Source organism: Corapipo altera, unplaced genomic scaffold (assembly GCF_003945725.1).
Source record: "Corapipo altera isolate COAL_440 unplaced genomic scaffold, ASM394572v1 47, whole genome shotgun sequence".
Taxonomy (NCBI): Eukaryota; Metazoa; Chordata; class Aves; order Passeriformes; family Pipridae; genus Corapipo; species Corapipo altera.
Window position 1 is genome coordinate 8,653,157 of NW_020884897.1, and position 7,140 is coordinate 8,660,296.

At 42.8% G+C, this 7,140-nt stretch overlaps 1 long non-coding RNA gene across 1 annotated transcript; it reads left to right on the forward strand.

Annotated features, from left to right (window-relative positions):
- The first annotated feature begins 400 nt into the window (after positions 1–400).
- LOC113949599 lies at positions 401–4,312 on the forward strand. Its single transcript, XR_003528479.1, has 3 exons — positions 401–530; positions 626–731; positions 4,200–4,312. It is a non-coding gene; the product is annotated as an uncharacterized LOC113949599 (long non-coding RNA).
- Positions 4,313–7,140: the final 2,828 nt, after the last annotated feature.

Sequence of the window (7,140 nt, forward strand, 5' to 3'; positions counted from 1 at the left end):
AGAAAATAAGTAAGATGAATCCCACCCTAAAGAACTTCAGTGATGCATTTCCTAAATACTGTTTTTTAATGAAGAAATAAGCACACCTTTTTTTTTTCCACTTCAGAGTAAAATATTGAAATTATCTAAATCTCTGTTAATCTTTGTATGGCTTGAGATTTTCTTTATTGTACCAATTACCAGGTTGCAGAAGGATTTTGGGTTGCTGTTTCCTTTCAAACAAACATCAGCTGTTGCAGCTTTTGAATGTTTGGAAATGTTGTGCTACACAAAACTTAACTTGAATATGTTACTTTCTACCTGTTGTGCATTCAGCATGTCTTCCTGCCTGCCTTACCAGCCGTGTGTCACCCTGTCAAGTGTAAATGCTCGTTTCAAAGAGACACAGACGTGTCAGGAGTTCAGCTGTCCATGAAATCAAACTCGAGGCACATGAAATTGCAGGACTGGTTGTAGAAGCCAACGAGACCTGGAAAAACAGATTGGTGCAAGATGAGACCCGGCCTGAGGGAGAGGCAGAGAGAAGCCAGGTTTGGATGCGTTGGCAGTTTCAGCCTCAGCAGCATAAACTGCTTGACTCCAATAGTGCATTTACCCTCACTAAGAGTTTCAGCCTTTTTTTTAGGATTAGCTTCTTCAGCGTTTTCCACAGTGAAGAAGTGTTGAGGATATGTAATATCTTTGCCAAAGACTACTAGAGTGAGACATGTGAATGCAGTAGCATCTGAGAGGTAAATTTCCTTATGAAAACCATCCAAAATGCTGTCAGGTACTGCACAGAGAAGCTTGAAGGAAACCAAATGCGATCATGGAACAAATGAACCCCGTGGGAGACATGGGTGGTAATGCATCTGTTTCATCATCAGTGGAGACAGTGTGTTTATTTAGCCAACATACAAGTATGACTGATTTTATTAACCTTTCAATTAGAGTGAAAAACAGAACCTGCCAAGAAATAGTCTTTCAAGAACCACAGGAGCTGTCCAGAGCCAACTGGCTTGCACAGATGTTACTGTGCGTGTGATTAGGGATAGAGAAAGGGTTTGATGAAGTATTCTGGTACTAGGAAGCTGTTAGGAACATGCTTTTCCCCTAGTGGAAGATTGTAAAATTGAAGTGTCTAATTTGATCCTGTCCTCTCTACTCAGGAAAAATGTTGGTTTGTTGCTTGCAGAAACATAAGGTCCATAATACAGTCTTGTGTTCTTTGTAGAAAGTCTGCCCTGATAAAGCAGGTGTTTAAAGGTAAATATAGAACATGTCTGTAACAGCAAAGACTTTCCATCAGTTAGGGATCTGCTGGAAGCCAGGGAGGTATGGTTTCCACTTGTCACTCTGCAGCTTTCTTTGCCATGAGTCATCAAGTAGAATTGTAGAACAGAGCTGTAGAAGTACAGCTGGAACAGATCTCTGGAGGTCAAGTTTTCAGTATCTTGAAGGATGAAAATACCACAGCCTCTGTGGGCATCTTGTTTCTGTTTTTTACTACCCTCAAGGAAATAAATAAACCATCCTGGTATTTAACCAGACAATCCATTGTTCCTCAAGTGGCTGTGGATGCTCATTTCATCCCCGTGTGCCCCCAAGCAGAGTCTGGCTCTTACCTTCTTTCCCCCCTCACAGTAGGTAGTCACAAACCATCGGAAGTCCTTCTGTTCTTAAGGCTGAGCACACTCAGCTCAGCCCCTCCTTGGGCACTGTGTACTTACAGCCCCTGATCATACTGATGGTCTTCTGCTGGACGTGCTCCAGTAAGTCCTTTTCTTACTGTGTGGGGAAGCCCAAAACTGTTAAAAGAGAAAACAAGTCCTGGGTGCCATGGCCTTTCTTGTGTCTTTAATCTCTAGGTTCCGTGCCACACTGAGCAGCAGTGTGCCTTTTCTGTTCCTTTTTTTTTCTCTTTCTTTTCCTTTCCTTTTTCTTTCTTTTCTTTGCTTTTTCTCTCTTTTCCTTTCCTTTGTACTGCTGATGTTCGTACAGAAGCCTTTTGTTCTGCCTTTCACACCTCTTGCTAGTTTGTTCTTGGACTGAGCTATATATAAAAAAATCAACTGCAGTTCAAGGTGTGTGAAAGCTCTTGAGTGGAGCAATAAGCACCTGAACGATTGTGTTTAGGAAGGTTGTGCAGCTTTAATCTTTAGGCTCTACTGTTAAAATACCATCAAACTTATTGTAAGTGCATTTTAGTTAGTTTGTCTTACCTCAAAACAAAAGGAGTAGATGAGGAGACAGCTCTGTTGATTTTTATGTGTTTTGTGTTTAAATATCCTGAGGCTTTAGGGGGGTTACATAGACTAAAGTATGTTAGGTAAGAATTACCCTATTAATGGATGGAAATTAAGATTGAGAGAAATTTACACTGGGAGTGGTGAAGCAGAGAGTAAAACCCAGGCTAGCTAAATTCAAAGTTCACATTTTAGCAGCCAAGGGAGCCCCACTTCCCTTCTCTTTCCCTCTACCTGCCTTGTGTTGCTCATAGCAGGAGTGAAGAGATACCAAAGGAGCAGAACCATGGAACAGCAGCAGAAGAAAGAGAACTCACACGAATAACACAAGGGAAGAGACAGGTTGACCCCTCAGAACAAACTTTTACAAGTGACTCCAGGGTTTAATAGGGGTAAGCTTTCCTAGAATTTCTATGGAATAGCATTGATGCATACAAAAGTGTTAATAAGGAAGTTGCAGATGCTTCACTTTACCTGCAAGGCTGTGAAATCCAGACAGGCTTATGTCCCAATAATTTCATTTGCTACAATTCATTCTGCGGGCTGCATTCTGCCTCCTTCTTGTTTGTTTCTTAGTCTTCAGAATGTCTGGTAGTGTTTAAGAAAAAAAGACTTTCTAGCTGTTAGGGTTCCTAAATGCCTGAGCCTGGCTGGTGCTGCAGATGGACCAGCAGTGCCTACCCAGCCCGTTCCATTCTGATGTGAATGATGTCACCTTCCTGAATTTGCTGCCTGAACTTCCAAGCTTTTTGGAAGAGAGAGTAGGATCCCTGTACCAGCTGCTAAGCATGGAGTGGGTTAGGAATGTGCTGCCATTTCCTTAAAAAAGCGATCCAGTGTCTCTTTGAAAAACAATAAGCTCCTCCCAAGGGAAAGGCACGCTTGAGAAGCTTCCTCAGTGGGATACAGGAGCTTTCCCCAGAGGACTGAGCCCTCAGGAGATGCTCAGAGCTCTGCTAAGGGAATTTTAACCTGCAGACAAGTGTGAAGAGTGAGTGATGCTTGGGAAAATACTCTCACCTTTACCAATAGGGTACATTCCTCTGATCCTAAAGCAGTGTTTTGTCAGGAGACCAGGCTGTGTCTGTCAGAGAGGAAGCATCAATAGCAGGGAGCACCCCAGACAAGACACAGCTTTGAATGGGTCTGCCTAGAGTGTTTCTTTGTAGCAGGCTACACCAAAAAGAAAAACAAAATAATTTATTTTAAGCTCAAGAGTCCAAATTTTATTATTATGTCAACTATAGACTTCTAAATTAAGCAGCTACATCAAAGAGATGAAACAGAAGTTTCCCTCCCTCCTCTCTGTGGCTTTGTAGAACTGATCCTCACTCAATTTCATTTAACTTGAGGTGTTGGGGACAATTGCACAGTCCTTTCTGGTGACAGGAGGTTTGTCCTTCCAGATGCTGAAAATACATTAATAAGCATTGATACATCCTCACCATTTTCATGGCTTTTGGGATTTGACATTTAAATTTAATAAAATCTCAGATTTTATTGACAATAACTATGTGATACAGTCCTTTCCTGCAGTACAAAGAGACTTTGTGAGAGAAGACAGAGAAATGTCTTTGTCACTTGAGCTACATTTGGGAAGGCTGGGTTTACTCTGGGGCCCAAAAGAGGTGAAGGCCACCAGCCTTGCAGAGGCCAGGCTGGGGCAGAGGAAGGAAGAGGAGCTCAGTGATAACTCAGATGAAGTCAGCCAGCCTTCCCAGATGAAAAATAGCTTAGAATTGTCTATGTTCTGTTAAAACAATTAAGTATTTTCAAAGGAGTAGGTGGGAGAAGAGTGTGATTTTTCACATGCCAATTGTGGCTTCTATCCTAGCATGGAGAGAGGCCCCAGGCCAGCTTGGAGAAATCTGAATTGCAGATGAGTCAGGAGGAGTTGAAAAGTCAGGAGCACTGTGTGCTCCAAGGCCCTGACAGATGTGATGTAAACCAGATGTGACTTCCTTTTGTCTGCAGTGACATTCTGCTGCTCACCTGGGGGAGTTCATCCACAGAGCCCTGCGGTGGTAACTCACCCAGCACCCAAACCTGAATGTTGCTGTGGCTACAGAGATACTACAGACAAGTGCAGTTTTGTGGTGGAGGGACTCTGCAGATGTGAATGAAATGCACTGGGAGGAAAAGGGAGGAATCAAAACACAGAAATCTTCCTCCTCTTCGAGCATCCTTTAGCTGAGGGGCTTGACAGTGAGTTCACATCCCCTAAGGGGAGAACTCAGAGGAGCTGTGGTCCAAGGCAGTTTAAATCACCTCTCCAGCAGAGTTGCAAACACAACAAACCCATCTGACTGAGTGAGAGCAAGACTCCCATCTCCCTGGCAATACCAGCAGTGAGTGTGTTGGTCAGTCCAGTGCTCCTTCCCCTCTCATTCCTTGCTGCTTTCACCCCTGGCTCCTTCTTTTCCCTCTCTGCCCAGAAAAGGCTGCAACAGCCATGAATTTAACTTTCCAAACTCTCTAGCTGCTGTTGGGCTGTATCCTGCTTTACCTGGCCTCCCCAGTCCCACTGTCTTTGTGACCCAGCACAATGTAAAAACTAGCCAGGATATTAAAAATGCTACTGAGGGCATTAAAAGCAATATATTTTGTGTCCTTGGCCTCCAGCCTGTCTCTAAACCCTCTCATTTCCGTCTGTGCACTTCAGCTTTCCATTCCTCACGTGAACATGTGGTCATGGCACGGCTCTGGAGTGGAAATAGAGCATTTGGTCACCAGGCAACTTCTCCAGGCTGTCTTTGCAATGAACATCTCAACAAGTTGGTTTTGTGGAGCCTTTCCCTCTCTGTCAGCAGTGACTGATACGGCTTCATTTCCTCTCTTACCATCCCAAGAAGTTTTTTATTGTGAATTGCATTTCTACTTCCGTGGAACAGATAATATAATAAAGTCCAGTTATTACAGAAGTATCTCTCTTCATCTTGAGGGCAGAAGGTAGGTAGAAGAAAAGAATATCTGTAAACTGCTCTGATTCACTTTGCTGTAAGGTACCAAAATACGTGAAATTCAAACTAATCAAATGCAAACTCCGTCAGAGATCCATTTATTTACATTTGTGGTGCAATGCCAATATGAACAAACCCTTGGAAGCATTGTTACTGCTGTCATGACACAGAAATCTAGGAAAAGCTTTACAAGGAGAGGCAATATCTTCCTGGAAGAGATTATCAAAGTGGCCAAGCTCTGAATGTCACCTGCACCTGGAGGAAGGCTTTTGTGATTGAAAACTCCTACATATTTGCTCCCCAAGTCAGCGAGCTGGGCTGTGGGAACCACTGGGATCATCAGTTGCTCATGAGCAATATGCTGGTGAGAGAACAAAACCTGTCCAGGAGCTGGAGCTGCTCTGCCTCTTTTCTGCAGATCATTTCAAATGATAAACTATTTACAGAGCCATTATAAAACACATTCTCACGTGGATGTGAGACCCAGGGACTTTGTAAGAACCCAGGAAGGTACAAGGGCTAAACGAAATGTTGAGATCAATAGCTGGGTGAGCAAAGGGCAAGGGAATGCAAGAGATGTGATGGGATGTGCTGAGATGGCTCCCAGGAACAGAGCCACTGGTCCTCAGCCTGCAGCTGGAACAGCTGAGCAGCCAGTGGAGGCATAGTCCTACCCTGCTTGCTTTGAAAGAGTTGCAGGGATAATAGAAAGCAAGAGTGGAAATTTCATGCTGGTACCTCTGAACAATGAAAGAAAATGTACTCTGCCCAAAAATAGTGTGTGTGTATGTGTGATTTTGTAAGGCTGGGAGCCTCTGGAAGCTGATAAATTAGTAAATTATTCCATTTAAATTGAAGTATATTGCAAGAAACTCGATTTTATTGAAACCACTTTGGGGCTTTTTGACTAGGAAGGTGAAACAAATTATTAAAATATCAAATAATAAAGTAATTAATATTGTTTTCTCAATTGGTAAAACAGAAACAAATCATTTTATACCACTATAATCAAACATTCTCAATGTGGGGAAACTGAAATGGGAATTCTTGTTTCTAGTTTTGCGGCAGCAGTGCTTTGTAACTGCTGGAACACTGCTGTTTATCCAAACTCTGAACAAATAACTAACTTTTCAAGTTAGTTTTTTGCTCAAGCACCACACTAGGCATATAAGTGCTTGCTTACCACCTCCTCCTTGTAGCACCTCTGGCAACATCACGAGCAGGTCATGCAGCACTTAAGGGTTCAGTCATTTATTTAGATGATGTAACTGGTGTTATGAGTTGTTTAACCTTCAGTTACATAGTTCTCCAGAAATTCATCACCCTCCCTCCACATACAAGCTGCAAAACAGCCATGGATCCCTTGCTGAGCACAGGTGAAGTTTCTGTCCTAAGCAGCCTCTAAGAACTAAGAAAAAAGAGTTGTAAGGAGAGGTGTGTCCTTCAAAGGACTGTCAGGAAAGTGACAGCTTTAATATCACCATCCTATAAAATTCTTAAGCTCAGTGTGGGAAATATAAAGGCGGAAACTGAACTCTTTTTCTGCCTATGAAGATTTAAATCCATTCCTTCCCCTTTGAGAAACACCCATACCAAACACCAGCTGGCACTGGGTTATATTGCATAGTGGGAAAAACATGATTCCTGGGCTTCTCTCCTCGTCAAATTTGGAAATGACAAAGGAGGTTGAAGGAGCTGTTGCACTCAGTGTTGCTTTACTTCTTTCTGCAGAAAGTCTGGTTTCCTTTGCTGTGGTGAGTGTGGCTCCCTGGATTTTTAGGAAAGCATCAAGCCCTTTTGCACCATATACAGATAATTTAATATGTTTATTGAAGACTGACTTGCTCTCCCTAGGTTTTGCCCTTTACCTCATGAATCCAGTGAAGAAAGTCCAGGTAAGTTCAGTCCCTGGGGAGTGAAAACACGTTTAACATGAAGCATGGGAGTAGCTGTAC